Below are 20836 nucleotides of genomic sequence, written 5' to 3'. Positions count from 1 at the left end.
GGTACACTTTGCGCGATGCGTCGCAACGTTTGAAAGAGGAAGTGATGAAAACTGCGATTTTTCTCAGTACTTCTGACAGATTGTTGGACGGTCTTTTAACATCTTCTGTGCGTAATCGCATTATCCGTTCTTCGCCTGTTGCTTATAAGCAGGTTATGATGACTTTGTTAATCAATCAAACTGGCAATCCTTTGTCTATGGTGCTTGAATCTGTTCGTCAGCTTGGTGAGTTGGGTGAATGGTTTAAACCTGAAAGGCAATCTCGACCCGAGGGTCGTACCGCTGGGGATTATAAATTCTCTAGGCGTGACATGTTTCTTGCACTTTTGGATGATGGTGTGAAAAGAGAGGACATCGATGGTGAACCTAATAATCGCTTGTGGGAAATGTTTCGTAAGCGTGGTTTGGATCGGAAGGAGGGTGCCCGTCGAGTACGAAAGAATGATTGTGATCGTGGTTCTGATGACAGTGGTGATGAGAGACGTCGTGTGGATGCTGATCGCCGTGATGACCGGCGCTATGAACGTCATGCTTCTCCCCGCCGCGATAATAATGTAAATGTAAATGTAATACAAGGGTGAGAGACAGAGGGAGAGATGATCGTGTCTCTAGTAGACGCAGAGATGACAGGAGTTGTTCCCCTGATGTTAGACGACGGGATGATCGCCACAGGCTTTCTGACCGCAATTCTCAGTTTTTTGAACATGACAATAATCCATTTCGTAATAGAGATGGATATGAACAGGACGCTCTGATCCCGAAGAAAGTTGAAAGCATTTATCCCGATTTATCGTGGTTGGCGGACCACAGTAAAAATGACTAGGAAATAGGTCAAGCTCCAGTACGCAGGTGGGCTCACAGAGACAATAGACCCTATGTAGATATCGAAATTTTTTGGAAACATCGTAATATCCAAAGGGCCCGAGCATTGGTGGATACTGGGGCGGAGGCCACTTTAATTCATGGTAAGTCTAAGAAATTTAAAGGACAATTTTTCACGATTACTGGTTTAGGTGGAAAAGAGACCCCCGCGGTGCAAACTACTCTCGACATGAGAATTGGCAGACTTCCCCGCAAAGAATATTCTGTACTAGTTGTGCCACTTCTAGAATACATAATTGGAATTGACATTTTGAAAGGAATGACCTTGCATTTAGATGATGGTTGTTATCAATTTGGAACATAACATTACATCTCGTCCAGACCCGTACGGGTTGGTCGTTTGCGAATGCCCCCCATTCACATTCCCCTGGCTACGAAAGTGGTTTCTCAAAAGCAATACCGTATTCCTGGTGGTCATGAGGAAATCACTGCCACTATTCAAGATTTGGTTGATGCTGGGGTTATAACTCCAATTACTTCGGCTTGGAATAATCCCGTTTGGCCCGTGCGCAAAAGTGATAATTCTTGGCGCATGACTGTTGATTATCGAGAATTGAATAAACACACTCCACATTTGGCTGTTGCAGTGCCAGACATGGTTACTTTGATTCAGAGAATTCAAAAGCATCCAGGTACATGGTATGCGTCCATTGATATTGCTAATGCTTTCTTTTCAATCCCGATTGCCCCCGAGTGTCAGGAACAATTCAGTTTTATCTGGAATGGACGTCAAATGACGTTCCGGAGTCTTCCTCAAGGTTATGTACATAGTCCTACGATCTGTCACCGGCTGGTGGCGGAGCATTTATCTGAAGTACCTGTTCATCCCCAAATCCAGGTGTGTCACTATATTGATGACATTTTGATTCAAGGTGAGACGCAAGACCAGGTTCAATCCCATTTAGACCAGATTCTCGACTGTTTACGTGCTAAAGGTTGGGAGATTAATGCCGATAAATTGCAGGGCCCTTCCCAGAATGTTAAATTTTTAGGAATTAATTGGCATGAAGGTCACAGAGAGGTGATCCCGCAGGTGAAGCGTAAAATTTTGGATTTTGCTGTTCCGAGGAACAGAAAGGAGGCTCAATGTTTCATTGGCCTATTTGGTTTTTGGCGTCAGCATATTCCCCATTTGAGCCAGATTTTGGCCCCATTGTATCGAGTCACCCGTAAAAAGAATGCGTTTGAATGGGGTGAACCACAACAGAATGCTTTTAATTTGGCGAAAGAAGCAATTCAGTATGCCTTGGATTTGTGGCCTGTGAGCGAGGGTGATGTTGATTTGAATGTTTCTGTGGATGGTCTGTATGCCAATTGGAGTTTATGGCAAAAGCAAGGCAGACAAAAAGTGCCGTTGGGTTTTTGGACTAAAAAGTTACCCGAGGCTGGTGAGCGTTATACACCCTTTGAGAAACAGTTGCTTGCATGTTACTGGGCTCTGGTGGATACCGAGCAATTGACTCTGGGTCATACTGTGATTTTGAGACCTGAAATTCCTATCATGCAGTGGGTGTTGAGTTCGCCGAAATCCCATCGAATTGGACATGCTCAAGAGGCTAGTGTGATCAAATGGAAATGGTACATCCAGGACAGAGCGCGTGTGGGACCGAAAGGTGTGGCTGTATTGCATGAACGAGTGGCGCAGGCGCCCTCGAATGACACTGCTGATGAATGTTCTGTGCCTGTGGTTCAGGAATCTCCTGTCAGGTGGGGTAAGCCGTTTGATGATTTGTCCGCGGAGGACAGAAAACATGTGTGGTTTACAGATGGTTCAGCGAAATTCATTGGTGAAAAACGGCACTGGAAATCAGTTTCTTACAATCCGATCACACAAAAGTTATTGAGTACAACTGGTGAAGGAAAGAGCAGTCAATATGCTGAGTTATACGCAGTTTACCAAGTTTTGAAACAAGAATTACCTGGCACATGTCACATTTTCACTGATTCCTGGTCCACTGCTAATGGACTGGCGATATGGTTACCAACTTGGCATTCTCATAATTGGGAATTGCATTCAAAAGAACTGTGGGGAAAGGAATTATGGCAAGAAATTTGGGAACTGCTCCCACAGAGTACCGTGACAATCTTTCATGTGGATGCTCATACCCCGATCGACTCCCTTGACAAATTCTTTCATAACATTGCAGATGAAAAGTCTAAAATTTCTGAGGCAGTGGTGGACATGCAAGACTCTGATTTGGCAGGATTGGCGAAGTGGGCCCACCAAAAAGCAGGACATTTTGGAGAGAGAGCCACTAGCAGGTGGGCTTCCGATCGAGGAATTCATATTCCCTTAAATTTGATTAAAGATGTCATTCTGCATTGTCCTATCTGTCAACATGCTAATTAACGATCAGTGCCCCATATTGTTAAAGCCCATTTGCATCGAGGAAAAATGCCTGCTCAAATTTGGCAAATTGATTATATTGGTCCACTCCCTATGAGCAGAAGCTGCCAGTATATTTGCACAGCTGTTGATACTTTTAGTGGCCTGTTGGTCGCTTTCCCTTGTAAACAAGCTACCCAAGTTAATACCATTAAAACTCTTGAATTACTCATACTGTACTATGGTGCCCCATTCCAAATTCAATCTGATAACGCATCCCACTTCCGTGGAAGATTGGTGCAGGAATTCTGTGTGGAAAATAACATTGAATGGATTTTTCATATTCCATATTATCCGCAGGCCTCAGGCCTCATTGAAAGCATGAATGGCTTGTTGAAAGAACAGTTGCGTAAATTGACTAATGACCATTATACGAATTGGAAAGATTTTTTTACTTCAGGCATTATTGATCTTAAATAATCGTCCTTTGTTGCATGCTGAATCTCCTTTAATGCGTTTGTTTCCTCCTGCTGTTGATGCAAAACCTAATTCGATGTCTCATACTGTTCTCTATTGGGAAATTACCCCCGGAGCTTTGGCTCCATGCAGAGCGACCCCAGGTTCCGCAGGCTTGGACCTGCATGCTATGAATGATGCACTTTTGAAAAGTAGAGACCGAATCATTGTTGAAACTGGCATTGGTGTCTGTATACCTGCCGGTAGCTTTGGACTGATTGCCCCTAGATCGGGCCTTGCCTTAAAAGGTGTTCAGGTTCTTGGAGGAGTAATTGACAGCGATTATCAGGGAGAGATTAAGGTTCTCCTGCTTAATAGCAGTGAGCTTGACTTATCGATCAAGAAATCTGACCGTGTTGCTCAGTTGCTGATTATGCCTGTTTTCAGTGGTGAGATTAAGAAAGGCTCTGCCCCGACTTTGCTAACGATACGAGGTCAAAAAGGGTTTGGTTCTTCGGACAACCCTGGTGCCAAAATTTGGGTGCAATCGCCTAAAAATCGTCCTGAACAGGCTGAAATTATTGCGACCGGTCATGATAACACCATTTTGGTGATGAAGCCAGGGAAAGATAGCTGGGAAGCTGTCCCAGCTGACAAATGTTATTTGCGAGAGTGATTAAGGCCTGTGTTTGTATTCTTTCAGATCATTCTCTGGACTGCTGCTGCAGGATGTGCCGGCGTTGGACTCCTTTTGGTCTGCTACGCCGGGAGAGAAGAGAACACACCGACTTCGGTTGATTGGAGAACCCGAGTTCCGCGTTCCTTCGCTGCGTGGGATACCTCGTCCAATTTCTGGATAACCCTTGCGAAAAGGGTTACGAACTCTCCACATTTCTGTCTTACCCCTATGAGATCCGTGACTGATATTTTAGCGACCTGCTTGGTTGCTGTCCCTGCTTCCACTGAGACTTTGCGGCACATTTTCAATATTTCGAGTGCCGTCCTAATATTATTTTGGGCGATTTTCCCGCCCATAAATTTTGCCCTTTATGTTCTACCCTTTCTGATTCTGCCCTTCCGATTCCTTCCCAGATTACTACATATAACATTACACAGGGCGATTTATGTTTCATTTTCACTTGTGATCCTAAGGCGATTTCGGAATGCCTACGTTTAAAATTACGAGCTGCCACGACTTTTTCTGCTCACCAACGATTGCTTTGTTTACGAAGACTTCCGAATTCATGTACTTCTGTTAAAAATAATATGACATGTAAAAGTTTATTAGTTGTTCCTAGCTATTATCGTCCTATGTTGTTGCCTAATGGCTGGCTCTTTTCATGTGGGAATACTTCTTGGCCCTATATTCCTGCTAATGTTACCGGAGGTCCGTGTGCTATCACTAGATTGAGTTTACTAATGTTTTCCTCACACCCTGGTTCCCATTCCCGTGTGGTACGAGACTCTATGACATTACAAGAAGACTGTGATTCCTCCGTTCACCTTTACTCTAAATCGGAGTATCTTAGTTTAGCTTTTTCTATTATTGGTGTCCCAGCATTGGCTGTTTACAATGCTAAAACTATTGGCAAGATGGCATGCTGGATGGTTAAATCCATTAATCAAACCTCGACTGTATTATCTGATTTATTATTAGATGCCCAGGGTGAAAGACGAGCCATTTTACAAAATCGCGCTGCGATTGATTATTTGTTGCTGAAACATGGACATGACTGTTCTGACTTTGAGGGCCTCTGCTGTTTTAATTTGTCTGACCATTCTAAATCAATCCAGGCCCATATTGACAAACTCCACGATTTGACTACGGAAGTTAGACAACATCGTGATCAGGGCTGGTTCGACTGGCTCTTTAATTGGTTGCCAGACTTACATTCTTTACGACAGATTTTAGGGGGTATTATAATTTTTATTTGTATTTTAGTAGCTATTTGCTGCTTTATCCAGTGCATTCCCTCTTTATTGCAATTTTGTAGACTTGGTAGAAAGCATAGATCAGTTAATTTTGTTTCTTATTATTCCTCCACGGATGTTAGTTCGATATAGAATCTGGCTAATAGACTGGAGTCAAGGGTGAAATGTAATAACCGACTTTTCCGTCCCTTTTTAGAAGGAGGATGATGAATGATGACTCCAGCCTATTATCCCCTATGGTATAGGGATTAGGACTATAAGTAGGACCTATCCATAAGGCACAGTAGTGCATTTTCGTACCCTTTTCTTTAGATCAGGGCTTAAAAGCTAAAGCTAGGGGATAGATATATAAGTATTAGGGATGATCCGTCCTTTTGTAAGAGTATTAGTACATTTTCTATGGAGTCACGCATATTTTGGGCCTTGCAGGCCTTAAACGGGACAGACTCCATCTTGCCCTCTGCCCGGTAGCTGGAGAGGCTTTCTAGGTTAAATGTAATGTTTTAGTTTCAAGGTGTTGTTAGCTTGGAGAGAACCGGTTCAGGCTGGCCCTTATCGAAGGACTGTATTTTTCTCCACTCCGAAGACACAACTTCAGGCCGGCCGGCTGGGAACGTGTCCTTGGTACGGGGAGGTACAAGAATTTGGTGGGCGGCAGGTTACTGGCCGTAACTTTCCATGAAGGGACAGCTTCCATATTAGTGAAAGTGTTAGGCACTGAGTCAGTCAGTCCGTAGGCGGCAGCTAGCCGTTAGCATCTCTGCCATTAATTATTTCTGCGGCAGACAATCGCCATTTTGAAGTCTGAGAAAAGCCGAGACTCTCTGAGAGCTAGAGAGAGAGAGAGAGAGAGAGACGGTAGTTAATAACGAACAAGGTTCCAGTGCCTTGGAGGGAAGCAGAGAAGGTTGAGCCTAGCGGTGCAGACGTGTATTTGTGACGGCTGAGGTGGACCCCCGAGACGAGCCAAGACACAGAGAGAGACGAGACGAGAACCTAGATGACTGCCGAGTCCAAACTTCATATTAACCAGGTGATATCTGCCCCTTCCCTTGCGAAGCGCGCATCTTAACCTCTATCTTTTCTTTGCAGCATATATATATATATATCGTGTAGTATTGTGTTTATTCTTTATATTGTAATAAATGCCCCCATTTTTGGTGAACCGACATGTGCCTTGTATTCTTGTTCAATCGTTGTGATCTAGTTCTTCTAGTCAGATGTTGTTTGCATGAACGGATGTGGATCCCGGTCAGGTAAGGAATGACTGAACAAGTAGGGAGTCAGAAAACAGTTGATGTCAAGAGCAGAAGGCACACCTTGTGATTCGAACACTACACTAATTTCCATTGCCGTAGTTTTACCCTGAATAGATAATTGCAGATTTCATCCCTGAGGATTCATAGGAAAGTGATCGTCGTTGGTACACTGCGTTAATGAGAGCACCTAAGGATAGGTGTGTAGGTCTGCTGGATTGTAGACCGTGTGTAAATGAGAGCACCTAAGGATAGGTGTGTAGGTCTGCTGGATTGTAGACCGTGTGTAAATGAGAGCACCGGGGGGATACGGTGCAGAGGCCTGCCAGATTGTAGGTCGTGTGTAAGTGAGAGCACCCAAGATTGAGGGGTGTGTAGGTCTGCTGGATTGCAGATCGGGTATAAAGGAGAGCACTGGGACTGCAGGCCCACGTGTGTAGACGCGCCGGATTGCGTGTCAAGTGAATAAAGTGCGAAATGGTACATTATCAGACCTGCCCCAGGGTAGACTAGTCTGGGCTTATGTGGCCGCGAGACTAATAGGTGTGAATAGGATGTTGTAGAACCAATGCTTGTTTATTGCTATTTTTCCCATCCTTAGGTACGAAATGTTATACATATGCCTATACCCATTGTAAATACGTTCTAAGGAGGGAGTTGTTTACGTTCCGGCTGGATTAGAGGGGCTCCTAGGAGCGGATTCCATCTGGTCCAAAAATCTGGTCGGTACAGCACGTCATCACAAACGAGTTGTACATTCACTCAAGTCTTCACAACTAGGTTTCACACTACCATTGAAGCATGGCTGTCCCTAAGCATGCCCCAGAATTATTTGTGGATTCCTCCAAGCTGCCCGTATGCTGCAGAAGAATTTGGAGGTCACATCTGGATAATAAGAAGAATAAACAAGTACTGGCAAAACCAAAAGGCTTTGCCTTGGTCAATGCTTTTTTTTCCTGATACCGTTTCAGCACTGGCAAAAACAACAAAAAAATGTTATTGCCAATGCTGAATAACATTTAAAAACAAGCCGTTGCAAAGGCAAAAAGTTTCGCCTCTGTGAAATCTATGTTTTGCATTTTTAGACAAGTTCCACTGCAGCACGAGCTGCTGTGTAACATGGCTTAACGTTAAAGATTAAAGCAGTGCAGTTTGCCTTAAAAGAAAAAAAAAGTGCTGTGAAGTGGTCAAAGCTGGCCCTTCATAGCGCTTTGCTTTTTAACTTCAAGCCATGTTGCACAGCAGCTTGTGCTGCTGTGCAACACGTCAAAAACACATTGACAAACCCAGGGCTTTTAGTGGGACGGGTCCTGCCAGTGTTCAGCACCAGCAGTTCTAAAAAACACGTGTCAAGATGGGTCCCTATCGAGCTCTCCATTTTTGCCCTCACCCTCAGGGTGAAAAAGAAAATCTTAACTCTGCAGCATTCCCCCTCACCTTCACTGCCTCTGGTGAATAATTCTTTCAATAGTTTCTTGTCCGAACTGAAGCATTTTCAATGTTATATAAAACGAGGTCCTAATTGGGGCTTATATATCATATGCAACTAACAACCATTGACAAAGCCAGTAGTCTTGGCTTGTTGTAGGTGTAATGTTACTTGTATTTTATATCTGAAGGCAATGAAAGAAGCAACAAAATGCCAGTCAGGAGGCATACATTGCTAAGCACAGAATTTTAGCTTAAGGGTTTTTAAGCCACATCCTTAATTACATCTACCACGCATCCATGAGACCCCCCCCCCCACCTCCTCAGTTTTCATCCCACTTAAAGTCCTGACAAAACCACTAGATTTTGCAGAGTCGAAAGCTATTGGCTTTGTCTGTGCTTACTTTTATTTGCAATAGTTTTCGCTGACAGCTTAAGCACGCTTGGTGAAACCTAAAAAGAAAGTGAAATGCACCAAGCAAACAGCCGCCCTTATTCGACAGCAAACATGAAGATTACAGATAAAAAGTAAACAAGGCAGAAGCTGGAGAATAAAGCCAGAGGAAAAAAGTAAACGGGAACTTACAGCAACCGTCGGGTCACCTTCCTCTTCCTTCTGCAAAGGGACACTAATGTGTAAACTTACAGTGCTGTAGAGCTTAAGAGCAGCAGCTACTAGTGTATAATGGGAGCTTTGTTAACTGAGCTCACTGAGGCCTGCAGCGCAAAGCGTTGATGGGTCACCCGCTTTTGCCGGGAGGGCCAGTCACAAAGCATGCTTCAAGGAATCCCCTCTGTGCATGCTTGGCACATGATACCCAACACTGAGTTCATGCCCTTGTGCACGGTAACAAAGCAAGTCAAAGGTTCATTTCCTGATGACGCTGAAGCAGAAACTAGTTATTAACAAAGTAATGATCACATAGAAAATAAATTAGATAGGAGACTTAATGCATTGAGAAATGGATATGCCAAACGCTGTTCCTGCCCCCCGGCAAGACAATGGGATTTAATGTTCTCCACTTGAATACAACAAGCATTTACAATGCAATGGTTTCACCTTTTGAAAAGTTAGAGCTATTGGCATTGTGAATGACAACATTTGTATTTATGTGTTGCTTTTGAAAACAGATAAATAAATGGCATTGTCATTTACAATGCCAATAGTTTAATCTCTGGCAAATGCCACTCATCAAGCTGAGACACTCAGCTGCAGTCACAACAGTGGTTTGGAAAAGACACGGACACGCTGGAAGTAAATATAGTGTTACTGGAAATCACAGCACGCATTAGTCAATTTCCTGGAAGAACCTCGATTCTATTAACTACCAGCAGGGTACACGCTGTTTTTGACCGAGCTGACATTTTTGGCCGCATTCATAAGTGATGACATTTGTAGTGGTGGCCTCGGGCGAATTATGTGGCTTTGCAAGCGAAAAATGAAAACTGGCCCCAAACACCAAGTGTTCATCACATGGTGATAATGACAAGGCGATAATGAGCTGAGAAAAAAAAGCAACGGCAGAATGGATAGAAGAGCAAATCGGACCCCCTCGATGTCCCCACCCGGCCCGTCACTTCCCACGCCGCATGACATGCCAGCGCCGCAGAATAAAGTCGGGCTTAGGCTGAGTGATTCATGTCAAGCACTGCATGACACGTGACTGACTAACTCCGTTCCAGCCCATGTGACCGGGGGTCCGAAGTGTCTGGGATCTCAACTTACACCCGGTTCCACTCTAGTGACGCACTTCAGTTGTCCACATGTTCTATCAATGTGCTACCCATACAGTTTTGTAAATCACCGAAACATCACCTAGGTCAATTCAGAGAGCTAAAATGTGACAACCATATGTTCGTCTAAATTGGCTTTTTTTAAGATATCTCATATGGAAGGTGTTCAGCTATGGTGACATGGCAAGATGCAAACATCAGAAACCAGCTAAACCCTGCCACCTCCGCGCAGAGCCCAGACTAGTCCGGATTCCACCACAGCCCATCCTGAACAGACTGTGGGCAGTCCTTTGCCTAACAAAATAATAAAGCGATCTATCTACATAACCTCAATCACAGACCACAGCCCAAGCAAACTCCCAGAAAGACACAGAGCAAGATGTTGATCGACGCCCACAGGCACAAGGTGTGCACAATAACCTGGATTACAAGCAGGGTGGGTTTGTACCTCCAGCTACTAAGCTCACACTAGTGCACTAACCACGCAGAGAGATTTCACAAAAACTTTCCTCACGTCTTCCAAGTAATGATTATGCCAGAACACCACAGTCGCCCCAGAAGCTGAAGGAAACGCACAGCTCACCACAGCAACGGGCACACGGACAGCGGGAAGGGGGACGGCACACGGACAGCGGGAAGGGGGACGGCACACGGACAGCGGGAGGGGGGACGGCACACGGACAGCGGGAGGGGGGACGGCACACGGACAGCGGGAGGGGGGACGGCACACGGACAGCGGGAGGGGGGACGGCACACGGACAGCGGGAGGGGGGACGGCACACGGACAGCGGGAGGGGGGACGGCACACGGACAGCGGGAGGGGGGACGGCACACGGACAGCGGGAGGGGGGACGGCACACGGACAGCGGGAGGGGGGACGGCACACGGACAGCGGGAGGGGGGACGGCACACGGACAGCGGGGGGGGGACGGCACACGGACAGCGGGGGGGGGGACGGCACACGGACAGCGGGGGGGGACGGCACACGGACAGCGGGGGGGACGGCACACGGACAGCGGGGGGGACGGCACACGGACAGCGGGGGGGACGGCACACGGACAGCGGGGGGGATGGCACACGGACAGCGGGGGGGACGGCACACGGACAGCGGGGGGGGACGGCACACGGACAGCGGGGGGGGACGGCACACGGACAGCGGGGGGGACAGCACACGGACAGTGGGGGGGGGACAGCACACGGACAGCGGGGGGGACGGCACACGGACAGCGGGGGGGGGGACGGCACACGGACAGCGGGGGGGGACGGCACACGGACAGCGGGGGGGACGGCACACGGACAGCGGGGGGGACGGCACACGGACAGCGGGGGGGACGGCACACGGACAGCGGGGGGGACGGCACATGGACAGCGGGGGGGACGGCACACGGACAGGGGGGGAACGGCACACGGACAGGGGGGGAACGGCACACGGACAGCGGGGGGGGCGGCACACGGACAGCGGGGGGGCGGCACACGGACAGCGGGGGGGGGGCGGCACACGGACAGCGGGGGGGCGGCACACGGACAGCAGGGGGGGGGCGGCACACGGACAGCAGGGGGGGACGGCACACGGACAGCAGGAGGGGGGACTGCACACGGACTGACACCTTCGGGTAAAGTCCGCACATTATAAGAATGCATTAAAGAAACATTCGACCCGGTTGAAAAGACACGCAGGAAAGACACATATTAATAGTAGCTTGTTCTTCTATCGGGATAACTTTTGCTATGGTAAAGATACAGAAATTCTTATGGTAGACCAGGCTTTTTGTTTAAAAACAGCAGAACATTCAATTAAAACAGCAGAACATTCAATTGCTCTGCAGAAAATCGAGTAATAGACGTCAATATGGTATTTGAAGAAACATTGTGAACTGAACGATCTCTGTTGAAATCTGTAAACTACCTGCAGTGACAGGCTCAAACCGCACCACAACTCAGCATTTCATCCTGCCGACGTCTATCCATTGAGGTTTGGGCAATAGTAACTAATCAGGGAGGACTGACTGTGTACCGATCTGGACGGACTGTGCCAATAGGGAAGAGACATGGATCTTTCTGCCAAGCAGTGAGGCTCGTGAGAGTTCAGGAAGACGGAGCTCTGGACTAACGGCCTACCCGAGAGGCTCAGGTGAAATCAGGGCTAACGAGTCTGTCTGCGCCGATATCCCAGGAGCCCCCACCTCCTGGGAGGTCACGGAGACTTTATAACACGTAGTTCACGATCAGACCCCTGCTGCTTTTATGCCTTTGTGCATCCGGGTTTAGTTCCTCGTGACGGAATGCCATCTTCACATTTGCCATGCTCTTATGCTAGAGAGGAGACACGCCATCCCTGAAGCCTCAAGGGAGGTATACTTATCACATCCTAGAACACAATGCACTCAGGTGAGACAGTGTCGGGCAGGGCTGTGTGGGAATCCGGCCGGAGGGCTGATCTGAAATGACAGTGTGTGGGCCACTTTTTGGGCTTGTTTTATGGTCTGTGATTCAATTTTAATGTGGGTTTCCCTATTACCACCAACCTTTCCTGTAGCAAGCACAGACACATGCAGTCTTCCACACCTTGCAAAACACCTGGGCAGCGTGTATTTACAAGTTCAAAACTGCCCCGAATTTTCAAATGTGAGCCAATTTCTTAAACTACGTGCGAATAGAGGCCACTTTTATTCTAGGACCCGGTCCAATTTTTCTGCCTCTGTCCTACCGTGGTGTCAAGCTGCTCCTGTATGCAAACATATCGATTCTCCGTGGAAGGCGCAGTTCTCTACTTAAAAGTATGTCTGTGTACAAACTGCAGATCAAAGGCTAGGACCCCCCAAGGCGATGCTCCTCCCCTTCTTAGGTAGATACCATGTGCTCAATCGAGATCAGTGACACATACACTTGTTAGTGCTGCGTTTAGAACCCGTACATTAAGCGCTATATGCATGATGGCACACTGCACCGCTTCCGTCATACTCGATAATAAATGTGCTCCTTATCGTCATCGAGAGCAGCCCCCCTACCCGTTAATGTACACTCCATTTGTGTGGTCCGGACCGAGCAACCCATTTCGGGGACACCCCTGCCCAACCTTACTGTGGAATCTTCAGTCTAGGCTTGCTGAGGAATGCTTGACACCCCCCACATGACACACACTAAGTACCTGCCACCCCCTGCATTCAAACCCAAACAAGAACTCCGCCTTAAGAGGGTAACGGTGTCTGGTGGTGGCGGTGGGTCCCACCGCATCCATAGCGCTGGTAAACGAGTCCTGCTTGAGTTGAAGACGGACATTTGAGGCAGTCGGTGTGTATCTGGCAAAGCGAATTCCGGAGATTTGAACCGGGGAGCTGCTATTTGTGATATTTTGCTGTTAGACGCGATCCAGAATGTAAGAAGCATTTTCCAGATAAGGGACACATATCCTCGTTGCAGACGGTGCACGTTAGATGCCTAGCCTGGCGTTATTTACATGTCAGATAACTCTGGGCTTTACGTCACATCGTGAGGCAGTCTAGTACTTGCAGTTTTCAGCACATACAATGACACAGTCGAATTCAAAGACCAGTTCCACCCAGGGTGTCGTGATTTTCCGAGTCTGCTACATTATAGGGAAATTGAAACTACACTCCCCAGAATTCAATTTTAAAAATGTTTTAAAACAACTATTGGTTTGAATACGTTTTTAGGTCTGGCCTTTTGTCAAGGCCGTTTGATTTTTAGGTCTGGCGTCAGATAATACCTTTTAATTTTTCGGTCAGGTATTAGCCCAAACATTTTTTTTTAATTTACAAAATGTTATGTATAATAAACTGACTTTTAGGCGCTGCAGCCGACGTGAAGGCATCAGGGCAGGGGCCGGCTCAACTGTGTGTGCACTCGGCGCTTTTTGTGGCCCCCACAATGCTGCGCATAATGCCCGAAAACCCATCTTTAACATCTCGACGTGTGGGTAGTCAGGCTGGGCTCTGAGAATGCCAGGCGTGCCAGGGGGAACAAAGGGTCGCAGAGGCAAAGACTACAGGGGGGCAGGAAAGGCACGGACAGCGGGAGGGAGGGGGCGGGAATGGCACACAGTCAACGGGAGGGGGGGGGCGGGAACGGCACCCGGACAGCGGGAAGGGGGGGGAAGGGGGGGAGGGCGGGAACGGCACACGGACAGCGGGAAGGGGGGGGGGCAGGAACGGGCACTCACCTGGACTTCTTCCGGCGGCGTTCGGCCTGGAATGAAGAAAAGAAACATTTAAAAAAAAACACGCCCACCGCCGAGATGACGAGCACAGAGGGGCGGAGAGGGAAAAAATTGCATGAACGCCCACGAATCTGGTCCGGCCATGACAGACAGATCTCTGTTCCAATGGCTAGCCTCCATTTATGGAGCTAGCCAATGGAACAGAGGGCGGGACTAAGCCTCACACTGTAGGAACATAAGATTTCTCCTGGGCGGAGCTAGGAGCTCCGGCCCCAGGCGAAACTTAAAAAGGGTCTCTTATGCTTGATACATTGAGTAGCAAAGTTTGCCATATTAAATGAATGTTGCTTAGGATTTAGAAACGACTCAAAGCATAGCATAAACATAGCCAAGGAAAATAGATCAGTGTTGCAGCAAAAGTTTCAGACTCTTTAAGATATAGCACATGGGCTGGGCAATAGTGCAATTTTCTGTAGCAGAGAAACGGTCACGTAAGTGGAAAAAACCTGACGACAATGTAAAATGGGGAAGAGTAGAACGGGGCTGCAAACAGAAGAACTCTTAAGTGTCGTCAGCCAGTGGAGGCACACAGCCCGCAGAGACAAAAAAATTATACTTGGTCCAAGTTCCATGGAGGACTGGAGGTCAGCAAGAAGCGTAGAGAAAGTGGAAGTAGCAGGAGAGTGAGTACGAGGTGGGCTCTAAGCCCGGTGTAAAGCTTTTTCTTTTATTTACTATAGCTTTTGCTAATAGCGCATGCACGCTGTAGGCGAAACCTAAAAAAAAAATCCTATTTATGCGTTATTACGCATGAGTCATGATGCTACCTTAGCCCTAGTGTCATCACACATGCATCAAGACACGGAGGCCATTTTAATTATTTTTACTCCCTGTTCCAAGACGGCAGACACCCTTACTGAAGCAGTAAATAAAAAGTAGTTCACAGAGCATTCCTTCTGGAAAGCAGCAGTCAGATAGGAAATTGCTGCCACACAAAAAAAAAATGTAATCAAGAAATTGAGATGCAGCAAAAGAGCAAAGGTGGAGTGGGTTGATCAAAGGTGTTAAATAAACTGGGGTAAAGGAGTGGGCTACAGAGAATATAGGTGTTGGATGGGGGAAATTAAAAAATAAATACACTTAAATCAAGAAATCCAACAGGGATGGTAGAAAGAAAAAAACAGGAGATGCCACACAGAGAGCAAATGTGAAGGTTTTGTTCGTGGAGAATCAACAGATGAAGTGAAGGAGCAACAGTTAGGATGTGGTACTGGCAAAGTAGCACATAAACGAGACAGCAAGAAAACACATGCACTTGCATGAAATGCTACTGAAAGAAAAATTATCTCCCTAAATTTAAGCAGTGGATGGATACAGGTCCTCTGTTCTGGTACCTTCGGCCCCAGATAAGGAAATCGTAATTCAGCCCCAATCAAGGGTAGATAAAGAATTCTTTCGTATTTTTACCTTGGAGATGGAGGATAAGGAAAAAAATGGAAAATTGGGCGTCCCAAAAAAGATCAAAGGTGAAAAGAGGAAACCTACTCGTAGAATTGGAAGAAAGAGGCACAGAAGAATTCACTTTGAGAAGCAGGATGTTAGAGGTGAAATCTCCTCGTCCAATTCGGAAGGGAATCATGAAGAAATTTTTTCACTTGAGGAAAAAACTCCCTCGGTGTTGGATAGGGAGATACCGGTAGAGCATGGCGATCTTTCATCTAGATGTGCGGTTTCCAATTTGGGAGTCCCTAATGCTGATGAGGTGAAGCCTAGTATGTCGGCCCCTATCTTGGAATCAATTAAACCGGTCTCTGGTGTCCCTACCGATTTTGTCCCTTGTATAAAAAAATGCCCCGGTATGGCGGGAAGGGATGAGGCTTCTAAAAGTTCCCAAGCTACAATTGAAGAGAAAAGCGTCGACACAGTTATTTTGGATTTCCTCCCGTTGTTTGATACTGATTTGATTTTAAATAGGGCCCGTCTTCTTAAAAGCTTTGAAGAGTTAGAATGCTTGAAATTGATTAATTCAAATGACATTGACCTGGTATCAATCCGGAGATTGGAAATTGGAATATTGACTAGGGTGAAATTCTATTCCAAGCTCATTGCCAATCTCGTTGTGAAGCAGTCTGAGTTCTTTCAAAGTCGTGGGATCGATGTTATTCCCATCCTGGGGGGCCCAAGGAATGGTTTATTAGCAGGGGAAAGCATTTTTCCTCCCCTCAGTCGACTGGGTGGTCTGGCTGGCTTTGATGACCTAAACATCTGTGTCTCTAAAAATACACGTTTTGTCTCTAGTGTAAATTCACCTCCTGTTATCTCTCGCGGAGATATAGTTGAGGAGAGTGCCCAATGGAATTGGTTACCAGGTGTCCTTTCTAGTAGGACAACAGATAACATGATTTCCCTTTCTCATCTTTAGTTGTGTCTTGAAGATATTATCGTGGAATGCTGCAGGTATAAAAAACAGTCCAGATAAACTTCAGTTCCTTCATTCTTTTGATGCTAGCGTGATTTGTCTCCAAGAGACTTGGTGTGTGGATAGAACTCCTGCTGGAGGGGGCTATATTTCCTTGGAAGGTGGAGCCATTCCGTCCAGGAGAGGTCATGCCAAAGGGGGCATTGCTTGTCTCTTATCTAATCGGATCAAGTGGAACTTCACCCATTATTTGGATTCCAGTAACCTCCTTCAGGCGGTAACATTGTTTGGTAATGCTGAGGTTGAGGCGGCCAACTCTATCACGCTGATAAATGTTTACATCCCCCCAGATGCTTGCTACAATGTAATTGTGAAACAGGTCTTTTCTTACATAAAGAGTATTAAGGCCAAAGCACCTGCAACCCACATAATTTTAGTGGGCGACTTTAATTGTAAGGTCTCTAATACGAGTCTAGCTCTGTTCAGAAACAAATATAAAGAGGAATCATTAAAGATCCCACAGGCTCTATTCCCTGGTAACATCAAAACAGATAAGAGAGGGAAATTGTTTCTGGAAGAACTGGCTGAATTGGAGGGGATTATCGTAAATGGTAGGCTTCCCTCTGACACTGCAGCAAGTTTTACTCACAAAACCAATCGGGGTGAGTCTATTTTCCTTTTATCTCCTAAAAGATCTGATCGTCACTAAAACCCTAAACAGCGATCACAATGTGATATCCCTAACTGTTAATATAAATCCACCTAAAACGGATCCATGGTCGCTTGATGGTGATCTGGTTAGTTTTAATGGTAAAACAGGGAGATGTTTCTGGAATACAAGGGCCCTAAGGGGCTTGTCCATTTTACTTGATAAAACTGTAAAAGAACTCCCTAGTTGGAAAGGGTCGGAAATTTTGTATTTTGTGGGGTTTATGAAGGAGTTAGTTCTGGTCGCAAGTAAATCGAATTCGCACAGAAATATGCGTCCTGTCCCCAGTTCCTTACGCCTGCTTAATAAAGAAATAAACACACTGGTTAGGGAGCAATACTTGAATAGGTCCATAGAAAGGTCTCGCAAAATAACCTTACTAAGGAGAAGGAGAGTAAGGTTAAAAATTTTAAAAGAGGGAAGATTCCTTATGGATAAAGTTAAGGGAGGCTGTAAACAGAGGGAATGCACGACTATTTTGGTCTCTTATTGGTGAGGGTTGTGGAACAAGAATCAGGTCCCTTCCCCCTCCCATTTCCGAGAAAGTTTGGGTGGGTTTTGTTACGCAATTATATGCTGGTAATGGGCCTGTTGAGGATGACAGAAGGGTGGGCGATGTCGGACCGTTGTTTGAGCCGCCCTCTGAAAAGATCATCGAATTAGCCATAAAGGACTTGCGTTCGTCCGGCGCCATGGGCCCCGATGAGCTCCCAATTTCGGTGTTAAAACAGGATGCCGAATCATGGAGCAAAATCTTATTTCCAGTATATAGATTTTGCTTCCAACATAGAACTGTCCTTCCCTCTTGGAGGGGGAGTATTCTGGTACCCCTGTTTAAGAAGGGGGATAGGAATATGCCCCAAAATTTTCAACAAATAGCTTTGCTTGATGCTATAGGGAAAGTATTTGCGAAATGTCTTTTAACATTAATATCTGACTGGGTAGATGGGGGTCAGTTGCTGCCATTGGAGCAAACGGGGTTCCGTAAGCGTCACAGCACAATGGATAATTTATCCGCCTTGCAGATAATTTTGGATAAATATATAGGGGCTCGCGGCGGAAGAGTTTATGCTGCGTTTATAGATTTCTCCACAGCATTCGACAAAGTTGATCGCCCCCTGCTGTGGAGAAAGCTATCTTCTCTCGGAATGCCCTCACTGCTCTTAGATTTAGTTAGGGATCTCCATACCGATACCTGGTGCAGGGTTTTATTGGGTGGCGAAAGAGGGCTATCCCAGGCGATACCCACTGCAAATGGATTGAAACAAGGATGTCTACTAGCGCCATTATTATTTTCTCTCTACATCTCGGACGTACCTTCGTTTTTGTCTTCAAGTGATGGTAACGCCCCAGTACTAGGGGGCTCTCCAATTGTTTGTATGCTATATGCGAACGATATTCTGATATTGGATTTAACACCAAAAGGTTTGAATAATCGTCTACAAGCACTTCACATATATGCAGAATATCATCCCCTGAAAATAAACGTAGCAAAAAGTAAAATCATGTGTATTGCAGGTAGGAGAAAGGCGAAATATGAGAACTTTAGGTGGATGGTGGGAGGAGACAGGTTGGAGGTGGTGAATTCCTATGTGTTCTTAGGAAAGATAATATCTGCCAATTTGAGCGATAAGGACCATGTTGCTAACAATTCTCGAAAGGCTCTGGCTCAGGGTAAAAGTCTGAGTGCTTTATATTGCGCAACTGGGAAAAGACATTTCCCTTATTTACTAGAGGTCTTTCGCGCAAAGATTTCAGCATCCCTGCTCTATGGTGTTGAATTAATTGATCTGGGGCAATGGAGTTTTCTGCATACTGTAGAGGGAAAAATCCTCTGACAATTAGCCTCAGTTAATACTGCCTGTACAACGGCCGCTCTTAGATTAGAGTTTGGAATCCGTAGTAGTTGGGTGCAGGCTTTAGCAGGGATTGTAGGCTGGGTGTTGTGCATGGCTCGGGGGGAACCCGGGACCATGCGGAGTCTCATGAAAAAAGAATTGTTGGGATCCTTAAAAGAACACTCTAGTATTGTGACGAATTTTAGAAAGGCGGTTGAATACCTTCAATTAGATGAATCAATTTTATTTACATTGTCCCCAGGCCAGTTGAAGGCTGTTTTAAAACTGGCCACTTGGAAACTGAGTTTTAGCCTAGACAGGGAAGCAATTCTAGCACAAAAAGGCACCTCACCATTTATTGACTCCTGCCTATATAAGAAAATGCAACCGTACGTGTCATGGAATATACCCCACAGTATACGGCGTCTTTGGTTCCTCTTGAGGCAGGACCTCCTTCCTTTAAATAATTTAACATCTAGATGGTATGGGTCCCCTGCAATTTGTCATCTTTGCAATATGTTTACCCAGGATATTGTACATGTTCTCTTTATATGCCCAACCTTGCGGACATCACATAGAAAGCGGTTTAGACATATATGTTTAAAATTGGGTCTCTTGTCGGCGAGCTCCTTTTTAAATGCTTTGTACAATCCGCCCAATGAAATGTTTTGTTTTAATATATTTAACTTTTTCAAATGTTTTCTAGATATTTATTAGAGGGCTTGGGAATCAAATGTCTAATAGGATATGCTTTTTTACTTTGTCATGTAAAGTATGTGTATTTACAAATATGTGTGGTCTTTCTTTTATGTGGATCTCTTAGGAGTTCCAAAACATAAATAACGAAATTGAATTGAAATTGGATACAGGTCAGCCAATCAAAAATATAGTAAATGAGTTAGGCTCCTATGGAGACAAACAGAAGATGAGGAAGGAAAGTTGTTGAATAAGTAACAAACAAGCATTATTAGCAAATCCAAAAGCTTTCATCTGTGCGAGATTATTGTCTTGGTCAATGTTTTTCTGACATGTTGTACAGAAGCGCAGGCTGCTGTCCAACATGGCTTCAAGTAAACATTGAGAGGATGTGGTACTAGGGTCAAAGCTGCGGGCCTTGCAACTTGAGAACCAGTTCAAGTCTTGCCGTCTACTCAACATCCTGTGATTCTGAGAAAATCACTTAATCTCCCAATAAAATATTAAAAAATTAAAGTGTAATTGTCTAATTAAGTGGTGCTCATTTAAAGCAATCCAATACCCTGGGGCCGAGTTTGCGCTACATAGTAGCGCCCCCGCCCCCCCCCCCCCCCCCCAAATTAAAATAAATAAATAAATAAATGGACCTGGATGGAGAATAATAGGGCATGAAGAAGGAAGGTGGTGGACACGAGGGAGGAGGGTGGTGGACACTAGGGCGGTCACAGGAGGTGGCTGAAGCGGGGGCGGGTAAAACAAAGAGCATGTAGGAGGACATGTTGGGCTAAAAGACAAGGAGGTTTATTCAAAACAATGGCAGTGGTGGGTAAACATGGATTGGGGGAGATGAGATGGTTGAAGATGCGCTCTCATAGACTGGTTGGCCTAGTGTCCCTGTGTAATGTACGTGGTGCTGCTCATTTAAACCACTCCAATCCCTTTGTGTCGACTTTGTGCTACATAAATGCGCCTATAAAGTAAAT

At 45.9% G+C, this 20836-nt stretch overlaps 1 protein-coding gene across 5 annotated transcripts in view; it reads right to left on the bottom strand.

Moving 5' to 3' along the window:
- The window catches only part of LOC147669891 (arylsulfatase D-like), a 567561-nt gene that overhangs the window by 527149 nt on the left and 19576 nt on the right, over nt 1-20836 (bottom strand). The window contains exon 1 of one of the 5 annotated variants that reach the window (XM_086948167.1): nt 8867-8903. The exons of the other annotated variants lie outside the window; for them this stretch is intronic. The gene's annotated coding sequence lies outside the window, so the exon portion shown is untranslated. Of the gene's footprint in view, nt 1-8866; nt 8904-20836 lie in introns of those variants that run through there. 5 annotated transcript variants of the gene reach the window in all.

The sequence above is a fragment of the Lissotriton vulgaris genome, unplaced genomic scaffold (assembly GCF_964263255.1).
Source record: "Lissotriton vulgaris unplaced genomic scaffold, aLisVul1.2 SCAFFOLD_269, whole genome shotgun sequence".
Lineage (NCBI taxonomy): Eukaryota > Metazoa > Chordata > Amphibia > Caudata > Salamandridae > Lissotriton > Lissotriton vulgaris.
The sequence above is the reverse complement of the archived record's forward strand: the minus strand, read 5'-3'. Positions and strand labels throughout refer to the sequence as shown.